General features: G+C 40.6%; 1 pseudogene; it reads right to left on the bottom strand.

Moving 5' to 3' along the window:
• Positions 1 to 11,721: 11,721 nt before the first annotated feature.
• The window catches only part of LOC108406242 (bromodomain adjacent to zinc finger domain protein 2B-like), a 55,931-nt pseudogene continuing 46,183 nt past the window's right edge, over positions 11,722 to 21,469 (bottom strand).

Genomic DNA, 21,469 nt, shown 5'->3' with positions numbered 1-21,469 from the left:
GCGCTGGAGGGGGGTGGAGTTGGGCCTACACAGTGGTGGATGGTGAGATTATCTGCGTATTCTGGTTCCCATAGGGGTATGTCTGCCAGGGGACGGAGGGGTTGTCCTTCTGCATGGAAAGAGTAGTTGGAAATATTGAGGGGCACGGTGGCCAGCAGTGCGCACTGTAGTGATGCGCACAAGAAACAATTGGCGGTGTTGAGGGTGTGGTTGAGAAAGATGGTGGTGTCTTGAATGAGCTGTAACCAAGAGTAGGAGGAATAAGAAGATGAAGAGGTGCCATCAAGAGTTTGGATAATGACTTTCTCAGAATGTCTGATATCTGATGCAACTTGAGAGATCTGGGAGCGAGAGGGAACATACTCTTGAGAGATATGAAGGGTACCATGGGGGGGTCGAGGACCCCTTGTAGTAAACTGAGGCTGTTACTCCAGCAGCCCATCGAGAGTCTCAGGGATCTGGGATTGATAAGGAGAATGAGCCATTGGAATATTTCATGAAATGGTTGGAGAAGTAATACTGTGGGTACTGGAAGTCACCCATGTAGTGAATGGTGCAAGACCAGTAGGGACATCCCCCGTAGGTGTCTTGCCATTGCCTGCAATAGGCTTGTCTTTGTTCATAGAGGAAGCAGAGGTAAGGAGAATAAAGGTAGCTGTAAATGAATACTTAGGTGGAGGGAGGAAAGTGGAGGTACAAAGGCTCAGAGCAGCCTTTCAGAGGGCAGTCTGATGTGGCAATGAGGGCAGTAACTTTTGTTTGATGCTGTGTGTAAGTCTGCCTGACTTTGAATCGCCATACAAAGGAGGGTGGGGCGGTGGGGAAGACAATAGGAATGAGGGGAAAAAGCGAGAGAGCAGTAAAGGAGGAATAAGTTATGATTCGGGTATGGATGGCAAAGGGGGTGCACGGGAGATGCGGAGCTTCAAGGGATCAGAGGGATGAGGTGTGGTAGAGTATACAGCGTCTTGGGTTGTATCCGAAGGACTCTGGATTGTGACTGATGGGTCTTGGGTGTCCAGAGAAGGTGGGTCCCGGGTATTTGGTTTCAACCTGGAGATATGAATCCAAGGGGTGACAGAGTTATCAGGCAGTGAGAGCTTGGTGGCCGAGGGGGTGCAGAGAATAACTGGGTGTGTACCTTCCCATTTCAGGGTGAGAGAGGGCTGATCCTCTGGTGGCTTATAAAACACTAGTTGGCCGGGCTGTAAGACAGGAGGATTTTGGGAGGCGGATGGATCAGGAAGGAGCCAATCCTGATATTTCCACAATTTAGTGCGGAGGAGAGAGAGTAGTGGAAGGGCTATATTGGGAGGAATTGGTCCTTTGTGGGAAGGGAGCCCTGGGGGTAGAATCGGGCAGCCGTACATGATCTCAAAGGGCGACAAGAAGGAAGGTTTCTTTGGGAGGGCTCGAATGCGGAGTAGAGTTAAGGGAAGTAAGCGAACCCAGTCAAGGTGTAGTTCTAGAGATAGTTTGGTCAGGATGTCTTTTAGAATCCTATTGGCTCTTTCTACTTTTCCTGAAGCTTGTGGTCAATAAGGAAAATGTAAATGCCAGGGGAGCGAGAGCGATTTGGAGAGGTTCTGGATAATTTGGGCAGTGAACTCAGGGCCGTTATCTGATTGGAGGGAAGTGGGCATCCCGAACCTAGGAAAGATCTGGGTGAGGAGGATAGAGGCAACCACGGATGCTCGTTTGTTAGTGATGGGGAAAGCTTCGACCCATCCTGAAAATGTATCTACTAGCACGAGTAGGTATCTGGTACGTCGTACAGGGGGCATGTTAGTGAAGTCTATTTGCCAATCTGCAGCGGGGACATTACCCCTTGCTTGATGAGCCGGGAAGGGTCGGGCTTTGAGGGGGGTATTAGGGTTAGTGCGTTGGCAGATGGTGCACTTGCAGATGATTTGGTTAAGTAGGGTTTTGTCTTCAGGAGAGAGAGGAAAAAAAGATTGTAAAAAATGGATCAAGGATTGGGGGCTGGGATGGAACAGGTCATGTAAGAGGCAGAAGAGAGACTCTTTGTCTTGGGAGCAGAGGGCGTCTTGTGATAAGGCTAAAACCGCAAGGGCAGACGGATTGTTGTCTGGTGTGTTTTCTGATAGGGCAACTGACCAGGCTACTCTGTCGGCTTTGTTGTTACCTCTTGCAATGGGGGAGTCATCTTTTTGATGTGATTTGCAGTGGACTATGCCTAGTTGGTGTGGGAGTTGTGAAGCCTCTAGAAGTTTAGTAATTAAGGCTGAATTAGTTATGGAATTCCCTTTTGTGGTGAGGAGGCCTCGTTCTTTCCATACTGCCGCGTGGGACAAGAGAATGTGGAATACGTACTTGGAGTCAGTGTACAATGTGAGAGATGTGTCCCGGGCCAGAGTGCAAGCTCTGGTGGCTGCAATGAGTTCAGCCTGCTGATTGGTTGTACCAGGGGGTAGGGCTCGTGCCTCACTGACATCTTTGAGGGACACTACTGCGTATCCTGAGTAGTGGGTGCCCTCATGTTTAAAGGAGGACCCATCAGTAAACCAGATGAGGTTGGAGTGTGAGAGGGCTCCTTCAGAGATCGTGGAGTGGCACGGAAAGAAGTTGTGAAGGGCTTCCAGGCAATCATGCGAGGGAGTATGAGGAGAGTAGGGTAGAGGAAGAAGAGTGGCTGGATTCAGGGGCTGGCAGGGGAGGAAAGAAATGTTTGGATTTTGGAGGAAAGAAGATAGTAAGCTCAGGAGTCTGGAGGGAGGGAGAGTCTGTAAACTTAAACTTTTGTAGGTTAAGAGATCTTTTAGGTGATGTGGGGACAGAATGGTAAGGGGTGCTCCGAATGTTAGTTTATGAGCTTCTTTCTGCAAGAGCTGCCCAGCGGCTAATGCCCATAGGCAGGGGGCCCATCCCCGAACTGTGGGGTCTAATTGCTTGGAGAGATAAGCTACTGGGGCAAAGGATAGGCCATAATATTGGCCTAGGACTCCTAGAGCTTGACTGGACCTCTCATGAATGTATAATGAGAAGGGTTTTGACAAATCAAGGAGATGGAGAGATGGAGCTTCCACAGGGCTTGACGGAGCTTAATGAAGGAATGTCGGGGTGAGGATGATAATGGTTCTTCAGGGGGGCCCTTGCTGAGGTTGTATAGGGGTCTTGCCAACAGGGAGAAGTTAGGGATCCACGCTCTAAAATACCCAGGCAGGCTTAGAAAGGAAAGGATTTCTGTCTTGGTTTTGGGAACGGGCAGGTCAGAGAGGAGTCGTTTTCTGTCTAAGGTAATGGACTTTCTTTGTTGAGACAGAAGGAATCCAAGGTAAGTGACAGAAGGGGAAGAGATTTGAGCTTTGACGGGGGATACCTGGTAACCTCTGGAAGCTAGAAGGTTAAGTAGAGAGGCAGTGTCAAGTTGAGACTGTTCCCACGAGGGACTGCAGAGTAGAAGATCTACATATGTAGTAAAGTGGACTCAGGGTGATCATGGTGAAACTGTTTGAGGTCTTGAGCTAGGACTTGTCCAAAAATATGGGGACTATATCGGAAGCCTTGTGGCAAAACTGTCCAAGTAAGTTGTACAGAATGTCTGGTGTATGGGTCCGTCCAGGTGAAAGCAAAAAAATCTTGGGAGGAGGGGTCTAGATTTATAGAAAAAAATGCGTCCTTGAGATCTAGGACTGAGAAGTGGGATGCGGAAACAGGGATCTGCGATAAAAGGGTGTATGGATTTGGAACTAAGGGATGGATAGGGACAACGGCCATGTTGATGAGGCAAAGGTCTTGGACAAGGTGGAAAGATCCGTTGTTTTTTTAAACAGCTAATATGGGGGTATTAAATGGGGAGTGAGTGGGTCTGAGGTAGTTTTTGTTTAAGAGATCTTGAATGATGGGTTGGAGGCCTATGAGGGCTGAAGTGGTTAGGGGGTATTGGGCCTGATAGATATACTGAGAGGGGTCACGTAATTTGATAGAGGCAGGGGGACATAGGGCCACGGAAGGGCTTGTAATGTCCCAAACTTTGGGATTTACAGGGTGTATAACGGCGGAACCGGAGCTTTCATTGGGTAGAGGGGGGTTGTCGGCTATGAGGGCCATCAGAAAGGGAGTACTGGGGGCTGTGGGAGTGGATATAGTTATGGAAACGTGGAGGAGGGAAAGGATGTCCCATCCTAGTAATCGGATGGGACACTGGGGCATAACTAGGAAGGAGTGGGAGAAAGGTATGGGACTGTCTAGGATTGTGCATAAAAGGGGGGGTTTTAATGGGAAAATCTGTTTACCTCCTACCCTGACTATAGGAGTAATGGCTGGCATGGTAGGGCCCTGGTATTCTCACAAGACTGAGAAGGTGGCTCCTGTATCTAGGAGGAAGGAGATGGGACGACCATCTACTGTTAAAGTAACCCTGGGCTCCTGTTTGGTGATGGAAATGGTCAGGCGAGAAGCCCCCAGGCCCCATCAATCTTCTTCTGCCTGCCCCACCACGGCGGGCTTAGGATGAGGGTTGTTCGTCCAGCCTCCCCTTTGGGTGGTTGGGCAATCAGACCCCCAGTGGCCCTTTTTGTGGCATCTGGGGCATGGGGTGGTAGGAGATCTGGGGGAGAGGCATGCCCTTGACCAATGTCCCTCTTTTCTGCACTTGAAACAAGATCCTGGGGGGGGGGGCTTGTCTGTAGAGGAGCGCCCAGGTTGTGGCTTTATCAGCTGGGCCAACATCTGGAAATTGGCCTGATAAGCTTTTTGTTTACGGCGTTCTTTCTCCTCCTCCCAGTTATGGAAGACTTTAAAGGCCACTGTTAGGATCTCAGTCTGTGGGGTAGCAGGGCCCTGTTCTAACTTTTTGAGTTTAGCTTTAATGTCGGGGTAGCTTTGAGCTAGGAAGTATATCATAAGGACCTGTCTTCCTTCAGGTGTTTCTGGGTCCAGGCTGGTATACTGTAATAGGGCTTGAGTGAGTCTGTCTAAGAACTCGGAGGGGATTTCATCTCTCTTTTGAATTATGTCTTGGAGCTTTTGAAAATTGACTACTTTACGAGCTGCCTTTTTTATACCTGCTATTAAGCAGGAGGCAAAAATATCTCGAGAGTGGAGACCCACGGCGGTGTTATAATCCCAGTGTGGGTCTTGTTCGGGGATAGCAGTGGGGCCAGGGGGACAGGTGGGTCAGTCCTGTGGGTTTCGGTAACATGCGTTTGGCCGAAGTCCCAAGCTCGTCTACGCTCTTCAGGGAGGAGAGTATTGGCCAGGAGCATGAAAATGTCATGATGCGTGAGGCTGTAAGACTGGAGGGTCCATTGAAACTCCGTGATGTATGTCGTAGGATCAGTGGAAAAGGAACCTAGGCGTTTCTCTAGTTGGGCTAAATCTCCTAAGGAGAAAGGGACGTGAACGCGCACGATGCCTTCGGATCCTGCTACTTCCCGGAGCAGGGTGATAATTTTGGGAGGCCCTCGGGACCGAGTCTGAGGGGGCTGAAGGGTTCTGGCTCAGTCTGTGCAGGGAAAACAGGTGATGGGGGCAAAGCCACGATAATTTTGGGAGGCCCTCGGGACCGAATCTGAGGGGGCAAAGATGGACGAAGCTCTTGGAACTTAGTTAGAAGGGGGCTGAAAGGCTCAGGCTCAATTTGCGGGAGGGGGGAAGGTGAGGGGGACAGAGGAGGAGGGGGTGAGGTGCAGGAGGAGATGGTGGAGGAGGGGGAAGGGAGAGGATGGGAGGCTTCTGCGGGGGTGGAGGCGGCGGCGGTGCGGCGGTAGAGGAAGGGGAAGGGGCTGTTGTAGGAGAAGAAGGGGAAGGGAGAGGACGGGAGGCTTCTGCCGTGGGGAAAGAGGTGGCAGCTGCGGCAGAGGGTGGAGGGGTTGTAGGAGGGGGTGGGGCCGAAGGGGGAAGTCTGTATGGCAGAAGCTTGTCGGCCGGGTCAAAGGTAATTGAAGAGGGACTGGGAGTGTGTGGAGGGGAGGGAGTCGCCTTGCAGGCTAGGAGAACTTGGGGCGGGGAGCAGGTCGTGCAGAGGCTGGGATTGTGAGCTAGGAGGCGAAAAGCTTCGATATAGGGAATCTCCTTCCATTTTTTCAGGCGCTGGCAGTAGTTAAAAAGATCGCGAGTGATGTTAGGATCAAGAGTTCCCCCTGCGGGCCATTGGTTGTTATTGTCTAGGGGGTATGTTGGCCAATCTTGGGAGCAATATTTATGGAGAAGTTTTGGTTTTATATCAGGCATCAGGGAGAGGGTAGCCAGATGCTTAAGCAGGCATTCAAGAGGTGAACTTTCAGGGAGGGATGAGGAGGCTCCCATGGCTAAAGGACAGAGAAGGAGACAAACAGGGGAAGACAAACGGAGATCCTCGGACTGGAAGCAGACCACAAGGAGACAAATGGCATCCCCGATGATCCTTGGTGGTCTGCGGAAACTCGTATACGAGTCGGAATTTCTTGGGAAGTGTGGGTCGTCACCCAGACTTCCCTAAGAAGGCAGAGTGCCAGAGTCACGAGGTACCTAGCGCTAGGCGTTTTTGGCAGACCGAACAGATTTCGGTGGACGGAATAGAAGGAGGAGGGGGCGGGGAAAGGGAGCGTTCTCATCCGCAAAGGAGTCACCTCGTTTATGGCTGTTGGAGGGGGGGCCTGAAAGTCTGTTGCAGCTGTGAAGGCCTGAGGCGGGGATTTATGGCTGTCAGAGGAGGGGCCTGAGGGTCCGCTGCAGCCGTGAAGGCCTGAGGCAGGGATTTATGGCTGTCGGAGGAGGGGCCTGAGGGTCCGCCGCAGCCGTGAAGGCCTGAGGCGGGGAGCGTTCCCTCCTCGTCCCCGAGCGTCAGGGCCTTGCCGGACGATCACGGTCAATGGCACTGCGATAGCTCGGGAAGAGTGGCCCACCCCGGGGGGAAAACTTACCTAAAGGCCAGAGAGGAGTGGTGAGTGTGATGAGCCAGCGCCGGAAAAAGAGGACAAGGGCAAGCTGCTGCTGTTGTCAGGGGGAAGATGGGGCCCAGTTGGGGTGTCCCGTCTCCCGGGTTTCGGCACCAATGAAAGGAAAGGAGTGACACACAGCAGCAATTCACCGGAGAGTTCCACTTTATTAGGGAAAGGTGCTGGGTTATATAGGAAGGGGCATAGGGTGATTGTGGTGTTACTTCTACGGGGCTGGTGGCTGTTGGCTAGGTGCTGGGATTGGGAGGGGGGCGAGAGGTGATTGGGCTTCAGGTGATGCCGGCGGGAACCGAGGACCCTGAAAAGAAGCCGGAAGTTTGCCATCTTACTGGTGGGGACCCTTCAAGCTTGCTGATCTCTAATGTTTCAGCTTAAATACCAAAAGACTATATTGACCATTTGTAAGTCTGGGGAAAGGAAATCCTGGGGCAAAATACCCCTAAAAACCAAAATCAGTTAAATGGAGAAATAAAGTTTAAAACCCGTTTATTGCTCACAAACTGCAGTCCCAGGCTGTCTTCTCTGCTCATGCAGTCACAACATCCCCCTTCTCTCTCACCTCTCAGGTACAGATAAGCCCTCTGTTGTCCAGGTAATCACCGATTGATATGGAGATGAACTTCTCCAACCCTGAGGAAGGATACAAATGCACTAAAGCCATACTTCTTTCCACCTTTGGATGCCTATCGATATGCAGATATACTAAAGCCAGGTGAGATATTCTGGAAATGTTACAGCCTCAACAGCTAAAGAGCAAATTAACCAATTAACAAACTGGCAGAGGATATGAAGTCCCTCAAAAACTTAAAAAAAGAAAATCCAAAATACCAGTTCAAAGAGATATGCATCCCTATGTTCACAGCAGGGTTATTTACAATAGCCAAGATATGGAAACCACCTAATTATCCATCAGTAGATAAATGGATAAAGAAGATTAATTTACACAAAGGAGGATTTCTCACCAATAAAAACGAATAGAACCTTGCCATTTGTGACAACATGGGTGGACCTAGAGGGTAATATGGTAAGTGAAATAAATCAGAGACAAATACCATATTTCACTTGTATGTGGAAACTAAAAAAACAATACAAATGTAAAACAAAACAGACTCATAGATAAGGAACAAACTGTTGGTTACCAGTGCAGGGAGCAGTGGGTAGTAGGTGAAAGAGGTGACAGGGATTAAGAGGTAACTTTCAGTTACAAAATATACGTAAGTCATGAGGATGTAAGGTTCAGTGGAGGGAATATACTCAGTAATATTCTAATAATTGTATGGTGACAGATGGTAACTAGACATTTGGAAATCACTTTGTAATATATAAAAACATTGAAACATTATGATATGCACCCTAAACTATGGGCACACCTTGTTTTATTGCACTTTGCAGATACTGTGGTTTTCACACACTGAGGTTTTGTGGCAATCCCGAGTTGAGCAAGTCTATTGGCATTTTTCCAACAGCATTTGGTCACTTCATGTTTGTGCCACATTTTGGTAATTCTCATGGTATTTCATTTTTAAATTATTATTGTTTGTTATGGTGATCTGGGATCACAAGTGACTGAAAAGCTCATATGATGGCTAGCATTTTTTAGCAATAAAGTATTTTTAACTTATGTACACAGGCTTTTAGACATAATGCTATTGCACACTTAAGAGACTATAGTGTGAAGGTAACTTTTATATGCACTGGGAAACCAAAAAATCCATTTCACTTTCTTGCTTGAGATGCTTTATTGTGGTGGTGTGGAACTGAACGGGCATTGTTTCTGAGATATGCGTGTCATTGGATACTGCATGTCAATTATACTGAAAAACAGAAAATAAACGTTAGGAGGAGCTTTTCTGGGTTGTGTGGCTTAGGATCTCTCAGCAAGTTGCAGTCCAGATGTTGTCTTGGGCTCCAGTTACCTGAACAAATGCTTTACTTGGGCTGAAGGATCCACTTCTAAAATGCCACAGTCACATGGCTTCCAAGTTGGTGCAATTCTTGGTTGTCCATAGTTGGTTTTACTCAGAGCCAAGTGACCCAAGAGAACAAGGTAGAGGCAACAGCATATTTTATGACGTAGTCTGGGAATTTACCTGCCATCACTCTCCCATATTATGCTAGTCATCTTGGCTAACCGTGATACAGTGTGGAAAAGGATTACACCAGGGTGTGAATACCAGAAGGTGAGAATCACTTGGGACCATTTTGGAAACTGGCTTCTACCCATGAGTCCACATATGACATGTATGACAACAGTCATTGCAGTGACAAGGAGCTGCAGGCAACTTAAGTTTGCATTCCTAGAGAAATCTGGATGTTACGTGTGGTATATCCCTGTGATGGAGTATCTTGCAGCATCAAAGACATGAACTAGATTTATACATTATTTTTTCAACTTGAAATAAAAACAGAATGAGGTTTATAGTAAGTCTTAAAAAAACATTGGATGTACATATATTTTTCACACTATTTTTTTTAATTTTTAAGGTATTGATACTCTAATACAGGTTTCAAATGAAAATACAATGTGGTTACTACATTCACCCATATCAAGTCCCCACCCATACCCCAATGCAGCCACTGTCCATTAGTGTAGTAAGATGCCACAGATTCACTATACACCTTCTGTGCTACACTGTTTTCCCCATGACCCCCCACACCATATGTACTAAACATATTATCCTTCGATCCCCCTTCTCCCTCCCTCCCCATGCAGAAGACTCCCTATGGTGCATTTTGGCAGTTCTATAAACACAAAAAACAGATACTTTATACAGAGCACCCCTTTGTTCCCTGCTCCTCATGGTATTTTGATTAAGCACCAGCCACTTAGGGCATCACTGCAACATTTGGTTAAGAGAAACTGACATATTTACATAATAACGGCTACTCTTAAGTCTTCATAAACAATCTAGAGATTTTGGGAAGTAGTCTGGCTTCGAAGCAGTTTAAAGTTAGAAATATTTTCTTCAGTTCTCTTTTCTTCCTTCACTATTAAAAAATCCACTCTCTAAGGACATTATTTAGGGACCATTTCCCCCACGAGGCTGTGAGCTCCATAAAGCAGGGCCTATGCCTGTGCTGTTGACTCCTCAGAGCTCAGCAAGGCATCAAATCATCTTTGATGAATGCTTTAATTTGTATCTCATGACTTATAAGACTAACCTATGTGGTCAGTTTTTCTTACTGGGCTATATATCTACCAATAGAAAACACTTCTCATATCAGAGTAATACGTATTTTTTAAATTATCTTAAAAATCCTTAGAAGTGTTTTCTAATATTTTCTTATTGAAAACGTGAAATTAACAAAATGTGGTCCAGAGGTTCAGACAGTCATGAAAGTCATATCATTTAACTTAAAACCACCCTCCTTCACCCAGCCCAATGTTCTTTGAACTACATTCTGCTGCTCCTCTATGATTCGGTAAAAATCAAATTTAAATGACTGTCTTTCTAAAAAATATATTTTCAAGTTCATTAAGAAAAACTAAATACTAGTTTGTGAGACTCTTCTATTATATCTTTGCCACATAGTACTGAAAAATAACACTCCTAAAAAAATGCTAGCTTTTGCACATCATTTTATTTTAAATAAAACTTCAAATACTCTTTCACAGGTACAGAATAAAAATTCTGATCTATCTGCCTCCATCAGGCCACCATAACACACAGTAGATAAAACACAGTGGCTACAAACATCTTTTAAATTCATTTCTGAGGCAAGGCAAATGGGAGGGAAATGTTTCTATGAAAAAATATTGTGTGCATAGGAAATTGTCACAATTTTATTTCACATGGATACAAATGATTATACTTTAATTTAGGCCTTGGTGGCTTAAGATTATGTAAAAAAATAGAAAAATGGAAAACTAATATCCCCGACACCGTTTCAAAGGCAGGCACTACCAAGATCAAGGAGATGCCACAGTGTTGGCAGAGGAAATTACTGTACAAGCTTTAGAGCTGTAATTACCTTCAGACTAAAATAAAATGCTACAATCCTTCTAAGGCATAAACAATAATGTCTCTAAACAATAAGTACACATAATACATATTTAAAACAAGACAGTATAAAAATAATGAACAGTATTACATGTCAATTTTTCTGCACTGTCTTGAAATACAATTTAACTACACAAGTGATGCAGCAACATATATATGTGTGTGTGTGTGTGTATATATATATATATATATGTAAATGTACTTGTAACTCGACAGTAAAATTTATTTTTGGTGCTTTTATAGCACATCAGTGTAAACAGTTTAACTTGGCTTTGTTTTATATTTTAAAACATTCCTTGAATTTTCAAGATTTAAAGCAATTTTCTAGTTCTTCCTTTTCACAGAAAATGAAGATTTTGGATGTGGTTTAATCATAAATAATTCATAAAATTAAATACATTCACTGAAAAATAAACTACAAAGTAAAAAAAGGAAAAATAGGTAAGAAAGGAGAAAGGAGAACTATTTCCCACATTAGAGCTCTGGTGTTGAATATTCAGTGCAATTAGATATATTTTAATTGCTATTGCACTATAACACCCTTTGAAAATTCTTTGGGTGTGCTTCCCTGTTCTACCTAAATTAGCTGATAAATCACACAGACCAATAACCAAGGGCCTTGGTTGTTGTAGGAGTGAAGCCTTTAAAAATGGTACCATTTTTCTGATACTTTTTTTGTGTGTGATACTTTTATTAAGGAAAAATGTCATTATGCGTGTTCTTTGCACATTTCTTTATGTAAAATATAGTTCACATTGCTGGCCTTACTTGTCCTTATTGAAAAGGAAAAAAGAGAGAGTATTGTAGCTTCGGCTCACTTAGAGAGTATCTGTCCACTTTTTTTCAAAATACTTCCTCATACTGTGGCCTGCTCTGCCTATATCAGAATCATCTTCATTGAATGCTTCACAGTTGTCAAAAACAAGCCTGACATCCACAGCAAAGGCTTCTGGGTTTGGATTCCTGAAAGAAAACACATGATTTAGAGGTTCTTTTGTAGGATGGCTTTGTTTTGTAAACAAATGAAATGATAATAAAAGGTAAAATAAAAAGTAAAACTGAAAAGGTAAGAGAAAAAAGATAATTGTATTTAAGCAGATATAAAACACCTTATATCCTCTTATAAATGGTACATTTTAAAACTTCCATGTGTTCTGGACTGTAAAGGATGTAGACAGGTTAAATGGAAAAACAGATTTTTTGGAAGATCAAGATATATTTCAACTAACTAGCATTTCTTTCCCCATCCAATTTCCAGTTTGACTTGTATCACCATTACATCCCAGTACTCATCCCACTTGACTAGTTTAACTTTTCTGACCAATTGTAGCACTTGCAGTACCCTATGATCCACGCTAAAAAATATTTAGTTTCATTAGAAATAATGTCAATGCCTCCTATGCACGATACACATTACAGCTGCCCTGGAGCCTTCACGTACATCCCAGGACATGCCACTCTGTGTTAAATCTTCCCCATTTCCTCTTTCTCTTCTCTCTTCAACTGTGTTCTTTTCTCAAGGAATGGATTACTATGATCCCAACAACAAAACAGCACATTATCCCTTCACAGAGAAACACCACGAGGATCTGCCCTTCCACTGGAAGCACTGTGGTGTCAGTGCTTTTTTGGTGTGATAAACCTGATTCTCTTTCTCTGTGTGAGCACAGTGAAGACAGAATGGTGAATGCACCTGCCTAAACTTTTTGGTAAAAAAGGACTGCCTTCTTTCAAGCCTACTCAAACCAAATCAATACATTTTGAAGGAGGGCTTTTGGATATCCAAATTTAAATTAATTCTAATATATGATATATGATAAGCTGAACACTAAAATAATTTACCTTTTAGAAATACCTATGAAGTACACACTGAAGGTCGGAGACCTGGTAAAAGTGAAACTATTTCTTTCATCAAATACCTTGTATATAGTCTTTTTCATTCTCTCATTATGATATATGCAATAATAAGAGAATAAAGACAGTACTTATGTAACATCATCCATTTTCCTATTCATCTGGGAATTATTTTTATTTAGGTGAAATTCACATGACATAAAATTGGCCACTTTAAGGTAGATAATTCAGTGGCACTTAGGACATTCCAAACATTATACTACCACCACCTCTATTTAGTTTCAAAACATTGTCATTATCCTGAAGTGAAACCTCATACCCTATCCATTAAACAGTTACTCTCCATTCCTCCCTATCCCAGTCCCTGGAAACAACTTATCTGTTTTTCTTTCTCTATGGATTTACCTATTCTGGGTATTTCATATAAATAGAATCAAACAATGTATGAGAGTAGTTTTCATGAAATATTCTTATGTTACTTTCAGAAATATTTCTCTCTTTAGACCCTTACTACAAGAAAAGGTTAATGATTAATGCTAGGGAGACTGGAATCCAGGAAAGAATTCTCAGTGAGATTTTAGGTGCGGTGAGTGTGGTGCTCACATCTGTGCTGCTCCTTCACGGGGCAGGGCAGCTGGCGGGCCCAGACTCATCAGACTGGACACCTCCTCCCCACTGTTCTATGAATTTCTAATTTAAATATTTGAAATATTGTTGTGAGTTTTGGTTCCAACTCATTAGTTTGGGCTTAATCAAACAACTTGAAGTTAGGGGAGCTTGAATCCACTGAATTTTGCCTCCAACACAGCAGGCATCATGAACGGGATCATACAGAACTGCTCCCCTCTGCCTGCCTCCCTCTGCTATGTTCCTCCTCCATTCACCAGAACTCATTCTCAAAAGGGAGCTCCAATTTTTGGTAATGTCTAAGCTCTGTTTTAATGTCTAAGCCTGTGTGTTTTGAGGCTGAAGTTCATTCTCCACCCAGGGATTGGAGAATCACAGAAGATAAAGTCAAGAGTTAATTTAAACACTGGTAGTCTTCCTGTGTAAGTCTGCAATGGCCACGTGCTACCCACCTAAACATCTGAGTATTTTGGTAAGAAAAGCAAAAGAACTAGTTCCTATATAGACGCCAGTTTCTGCTGTTTGGTTCACATTAGAACCAATATTTTAACAGTCTTAAATGTTTCCTGAATTTTAATTTTTTAAAAGGTAAATAGACAGAATCTTTTGAAAGACTGACATTTCAGCCTCCAAATAAATAAATTGGTCGTTTCATCAATTTCTTAAATCCTTTGATACACATGAGAAGAATGTTGGTCATTAATGAGTTAAGTTCTACTCAACACTTCTAAGTTGAATATAAATTATAGAACACGGTCATCCTCTCCCAAGGAATATCAAGGGATCAAATAATACACTGTTAAATAATGCTTTAAAAAAAACAGTAAGAATATAATTAAAATATTTCATGGTTATTTTTCATGTAAAGTTCCTTTTTTCTCCATAATTACAGGTGAATTTGCCTGCAGTTAATGGGCACAGGCTATATTAAGCAAAACGAGTATAGGATAAAGGGAGCAGGGAGAATGGAGTACAGGGCCCGTGCAACTCCACGGCTCCTGGCCATTCTCACGTGGAATGCTTTATGTGGGCTTGTTCTGTAAACAAACAGCCTCATTCCTTCCTGTGGTTCCACAAGAGTCCAGTATTCAGAACCAATTAAAGCCCACTGGCAGTGGTCACTCTCTGGCAGGAGTTTGAAGTGGTTTTAACAAAAATTATTAACTGCGACCAGGAAGCCACTTTACCCTTCAGATAGGATCACAAAGACGGTATGGTAGAGAGGAGCAAATAATAGTTCTCTTCCACTTTTAACAAATGCCTTTTTTGCAATCTACAACTCATTGTAAAGCTTTCATTTTTTAAAATTTCCAATGATCCATCTTATAATAATCTGAAAATATTATGAAATCAATTTTTGTTAAATCCACATGAAATGCTATTGATATTCCACTGATGCACAATATAAGCTCCAGCTTACATGTTACTTAGTCACTTTGGGAGGCTTCCCTGAGACTTTTCCGTAACTCCCAGGCTAGTTTGGTGGACTTCCAATGTCAAAACAGCTTTATTACACTATTTCTAGTTACTGAAGTAATTTTAATTGACTTGTTTTCCATATCATACTACCCTAACCACACATATATATCCTGTTTCTAAAGGCAGGGCCTTTAATTAATATATTTTTGGCTCACTGTAAGAGTACCCAGCACATATCAAACATTCAATAAATACTGAACTGAAATGATTTACTTACTGTCCACTACTTAATTTCTCTCTGTGGAAAAATCCATAGACTTCTTAATAACTTTCTTATAACCAGGAACAAGTTTCAAGTTTACAGGAAGTAGAAAAGGCCATGCATCTTCATGAGTTTCCATTTCAGTAAGGATCATACTAGAGAAAGTAATGTTTGAAATCAATATCCATGCTTTAGAGTTATGTACCTTTAGTAAAAGTTTAGCTTTCATTCTCTTCCAAGTAAAGACAATGCAAATTCATAAAAACACATGAAAGAATATATTTACTTGTAGTACAGAGTTGACATTACATAGGAAAATTCCTCTTTACACAAATGGTCAAAAAGTCACCTTTAGTATGGTGGAGGGTTTCTAAACAAATACAATAGGATGTTATGAATATATAGGACAGGGAACAGAACTTATACCTGCAAAGAGTCAGGTCATTAGAGTCGTCATGTTTCAGTTTCTTAGAAGAAAAACTTTCTTGTTTTGGTAAGTCACAGGAAGTGTTTTCCTCCATTTTTCTTTTTCTCATGTCTTTGCTGAGACGAGTTTCCATTTCAGTAAGGATCGTACTAGAGAAAATAATGTTTGAAATCAATATCCATGCTTTAGAGTCATCTACCTTTAGTAAAGTTTAGCTTTCATTCTCTTTCAAGTAAAGACAATGCAAATTAATTCATAAAAAAAGATGAAAGGATATGTTTACTTATAGTACAGTTTACATTACATAGGAAAGTTCCTATTTACACAGTCAAAAAGTCACCTTTAATATGGTAGAAGGTCTTTAAACAAATACAATGGGATGTTATGAACATATAAGACAGGGGAACAGAAATAATACCTGCAAAGAGTCGGGTCCTTAGAGTCATCTTGTTTCAGTTTCTTTACAGAAGTAAAGCTTTCTTGTTTTCCTCCAGTACCAGAAGTGTTTTCCTCCATTTTTCTTTCTCTCAGGTCTTTGCTGCCCCTTTTCAGTGAACTACTTGTACATGGGGAGTCTTCATCTTCAGTGTCCCCTGTTATTTTCTTGCCTTTCTTTGACTCATTAGTCTTTTTTCCTTTGACATGAAGTTTTTTGATTTTTAGAGTTTGACAACTTGCCTTTAATTAAAAAAATAATATGAGGTATAAGAAAATAACTGTCTATAGACCTATTATTTTAAATTATGAAACTGACAGAATAAACAAAAAGAATACTCTTTCTGATCCAGAAAGTTGATAGTTTTATTATTCTCAAGAGAGATCTATCAATTTGATCTCTGATAATATTAGGCTAAAATCTAATGATGCATGAAAACTAAAGAATTCTTAAAGCTTGAAGATGTTGATCTCATGGCACCATGTTTGGTGCTACAGAACTTAGCAGCTTTTACTTTAGACTTTGAACTAATTAAAGATACTATCTTTTAAATGAACTGAATGTCACTACTTGAATTTAAAGACTATCCTTTAGAGCACAATATAATTAAGAACAAAGGTGAATATACATAGAAATATAGACATTACTAATAAGAAAGTTGAGGAGGTTATTAAAAAGGTAGCCAAAACATGAAAGAAAGCTCATGAAGTGTCAAATAGGAAAAGAAGTCTTTTATAAATGGTTAAATCTTCTGGAAACTGTTATTTTTCTCAAAAAAGCATTTGCTGTTAAGAAGAGTTCCAGAAACTTGTGGTTCCCAGGTGTGAACAAAACAATGTTATTAAAGATGAGGAGAAAAAAAGAAGATGTCAGTTTTGGGGAAAACAATAAAGAAATAGCATAAAATAGATCATATTTGGAATTAAAGGATATGAATGCCAGCTAAGCTCGCTCAGTAATTAGCTATGGAACTTTGTAAAAAAAATATCTGTGAGTCTCTGTTGCTTATCTGTAGAAGAAGATAAGTCACACAGTTGGTAAGGTCATTCTAGCTCTAAAAGTATATGGAAAAAAACAAACTAACCCCTATGTGGCCCTTATGCAATCTAGCAATTTATATCCAGCACATCAATGTAACAATGAGTACCCACCCTCCTCCCAACATCCCCCAATTTAGAAATTGGGAAATAAGCATGAATTTTGAGAATTGAAGTTACAATGAATACAATAGATCAAAGAAGAGAAATATGCAAGGTCACTGGTAATATATGGTTTGTTTTGTTTCTCTACAATAGTGTTTATCCTCTTTCAGAAAATTATTTACTCCTTAGACTGTTAAGAAACCTTAAAAAAAATCTTAGAATGTGGAGTTAGATATTCAGTCTAGCCCTAATTAAATGTTGCCTATATTCTTGAAATGAACTTGGCTGAAAACATTTCTTTAGAGTATTTCATATCAGTTTTCTTAAGGATTTCATGATTCTTTAAGCAACATTTTTAAAAAACTGCTTTTAATCAAGCAATTACAATTATTTGGTTCTCTATTGGGATGTTAAACACATAATTAAGGAGTTATTTTAATGGATTAAAGGCAAACTATAAATCAAATACCTTTCCCATATCATATCAAAGAATCACTACCTCTTGTCACTGATTGAAATAATGAAAATGTTTTATTAAGTCTCTTCTCCATTTAGTTTATTAATTTTTACTCAATAAAATCTGATTGAGTTTTCATATACTGAGCTTTTAGAACCCCCAAATCATAAAAAAAGAGAAAAGAGGATGCTGAATATATAATGAGGGAAAAGTCTATTTAATTAAGATTAAGTTAGACTGAATAGTTGTCTTACATAAAAAGAACATTTCATGAATAATGGGCTAAAGCTTCTAGTTCCTATTTGAACTAAGATGCTACTTGAGATCATTTTCTAACAATACTCACAGTAAGAAAACATGAAATTTAAACCACAGAGTCCAAAGACTTTTGTTACAAAATGGTAATAAAGTCTCTTTTTCTGTTTCTTTAATTATTGATGTTTGTCAGACTACTTCATTAGATTGTGCACATAGATACACTTTTAAAAACAAGCTTTTATTCAGTTACCTGATTACTTTATTTGACAGAGATATTTCCCTTGTACCCTTTCTACCTTGTTAGAATGCACAGAGGACCTACCTTCAGTATGTCTTAAGCAGGACCTATCAGATTGTACATACCATCGCATATTTCTGCTTTTGTACATTTATGTATCAGAAGTTGTAAAGCGGTGGCTCCCAGACCGTAAACAGCCCACAGCATGTGTTGTTACTATGTTTGGCTCATAATGCTTGTAAAAATTCTGAATTTGTTGGCAACATTTAACATTTGCGAGGACATGCATAAAGATCCATAATCTTGAAATATTTGTAGATCCTAGAACACTGGACCTACATGTCTACATGACAACAATTGGCAGGAGTTGAGTGATGATTGACACTTAAATGGGGGCATGACTTCCCTGTTTGCCACAGTCTCAACTCTTCTGTTATCAGTGTGGCTTTCATAGGCATTGGACTTTGAAACTTCTTGTGTGTGTGTGTGTGTGTCTGTGAGTGTGTATAAATACATGTACATACACACACAAGGCTTTTTGATTCTATGTATATATCTTGGCATTAATATGAACATACACAGGATAAAAATACTTAATCACAACAATGTGTTTAGAAATAGCCATTGGAGTACAAGGTATGCAGCATAAAAATTTGTAAATAACCATGAATTAACTAGGAAGATATTTCTAAAACTTAACTTTAAAAATCCTTATAAATCAAAATAGAATGTTTATTTTTATTGCTACAAGAAATACAACATCTAATTCACTACATTTAAAAAACTAAGAAGAGGAGAGAGGCTCAGAAAGCTGTATTTACATAGAAGGGCTTGAATGAGGTCATAGATTTGTACATGTCCTGGTCTATACCCTGAATGAGAGATAGCCAGAATACTATTTAACCAAATTTATTGAAACAGAAATCTCCTATAGCCTACCAGATACCTCAGGACTTAAAACCCTGATTTGTTAGTAATTCATAAAGTATTAGAGAAACTTTCTATAGCTTGACTATGACTAAACTAAAAGATAATTCATGTACAACCAATAAAGGTTATTATTAAACTATAGTTAACTATATATGACAAAGATGATCAAGTAATAAGAAAGCAACTTAGTAAATGTGATGCCATGTGAGACCTTCTGCTATTTTGTAAAACAGTCTAAAATACCATACACATTAATATAAATGTGTCACAGAACTTTAAAGTCATAAAAATATTTACACTCATGACCTTATTTTATCTTTACAAATCCTCTCCAGGTAGGTGGTATCCCACTTTACAGATGATAACCCTGAAGTAAAGAAAGCACTCCAATGCTTATCTATCAAGAAGGTAAGAAAACCAGCACAGGAAACTGAAAAGGAGCAAAGGCAGAAAGAAAACCAAGTATAGTACTAGAAGCCAAGTGAAAACAGGGTTTCAAGGAGGGTGTGCTCTGGAACTGATGGGTGGGTCAGGTGAGGCCTAAGCACTGATCCCCAGACTGACGAATGTGGAAGTCATCTGTGGCCACGATAGGAGCACTTTCAGAGAAGCTGTAAAGGTGAGAATCTGATTGAAAGAGTCCCAAAGTGACTTGGAGGAGAGAAATCAGAGAATCAGAACAAAGCTGTCCAGCAGGAGTTATTCTGTAAAGGAAAGGAGAGAAATGCAGGAAGTGGATGCAGGAGAAGTGAGGCTAAGGAGAAGAACCCAGGGGAGAAGGAGATGTTGATGCAGACAAAGAGAACAAGGGGGTGGGATCTGAGGCACAAGATGGGAACTGGCTTAGGGAAGGGCACTAGTGGTGCATAGCACCAAGAGAGGGGTTTTTGTATGAACACAGTATGATAATAAGCATATGCATTTTAAGTCACTTGGCAGTCACATTTAAATTAGAACTGTGAAGGCTCATACCTATTGGTTAAAGCAATATGATAGTAGAGCAAAAAATGAGTTGGCTGAGTTATAAATTAAGGAGTAAGAAGTGTAAGGGGCATCATGAATTGAGGGCCAGACTCTTTACTAGATGTTCCCTTCTTCAGGCACTCTTCTCCATGTTTACTCTCTTGACCTCATCACTACCAGCAACTACCACCTTTCCATAAACTCAGTCCCAAACATCCACCTGCCCATTGCCTCTTTTTCTTTCCAGACCATTCCCTTTAGCACTTGAAACTACTGTGCTAAGGGAAGGCAGATACAAAAGGCAAAATATTGTATGATTCAATTTATATATAATGATCAGCAGAGGTAAAACCTTAGAGATAGAAGGTAGATTAGTGGTTGCTGAAGGCTGAGGGAGAAGAGGGATAAAGAGTGACAACTAATGGGTACAAGGATACTTTTTTACAGTCATGAAAATGTTCTGGAGTTAAATAGTCGTGATCATTATATAACTGAATATATTAAAAACCACTGAATTGCACACCTAAAAAGTGAATTTTATGGTATGTGAATTCTATCTCAAAAAAATCCTCACAAAACTCTGTAACTCTGTATTTTGATCTGGCCATTAAAAGGTTGAGTTTCCGATCCCTCTTACCTTAGCAATGCAAGCTGGACAAAACCAGTACCCATCTGGTATAGCTGAAATCTTAGGCCTATGGCATTACATACGACGGCCCTTGTCACAGCCATCACAAAGGAGGAGCAGTTCTTCATTATCGCCCTTTTGACAGATCTGGCAGTACTATAATACATGAGAAATCATTTAAAATTAATCTCTATTATGAAGAATAGCTATTGGGATATTAAACACATAATTTCTAATTCATATTAGTAATGAATATTCTGCTTGCTAACAAATATGCAGTAGCCATACACATCTATGTATCTCTCGTTACACAGATAGGGACCACATGACTGGGTGAGCAGTTCAGTTGGGGTAAATGTACATTTCAGGTACACTGCCAAGAACAAAGCTAGAGGTTGAATGCACACAATTCAGAAGCATGTACACATTAACATATGAAATAATTAACATGACATTAGAGCCCATAAAGCAATGAATGGCTTTAATACAGCGTGTTTAAATTGTTTAATACATTTTATTTTTTCCTTATCTTAACATCCTCATGATCTCCTGAGAAAGAAATGAGTTAGAGTAATTTTCAAGATCAAAATAAGGAAAGGAAACTTGTATTAGTATCAGAACTATATATAATAAAAGGATATTCCTATACTTTGACTAAAATTGTCCACCCATTTGTGATTGATTAAAAAACATATCCAACACAGGAAACTTGGGGAAATCAACCCAAACAGATGACACAAATGCAGAAAATGGACCCTACAAAATGATTTCTAAGGGAAAAAACTTACATAAAAATTAAATAAAATAATTTAAGAATCCACAGATTTGTAGAACTAAAAATAAAATTTTTCTCTCTTGAGAAATTTCTAATACCATTAAGAACTTTAAAATCTGTAAAGAGAAAAAAAATCTGTGAAGATAATGA

The sequence above is a fragment of the Manis javanica genome, chromosome 16 (genome assembly GCF_040802235.1).
Source record: "Manis javanica isolate MJ-LG chromosome 16, MJ_LKY, whole genome shotgun sequence".
In the NCBI taxonomy this organism is placed as follows: domain Eukaryota; kingdom Metazoa; phylum Chordata; class Mammalia; order Pholidota; family Manidae; genus Manis; species Manis javanica.
Note: the sequence above shows the minus strand (reverse complement) of the source record. Positions and strands in the feature narration are given on the sequence as shown.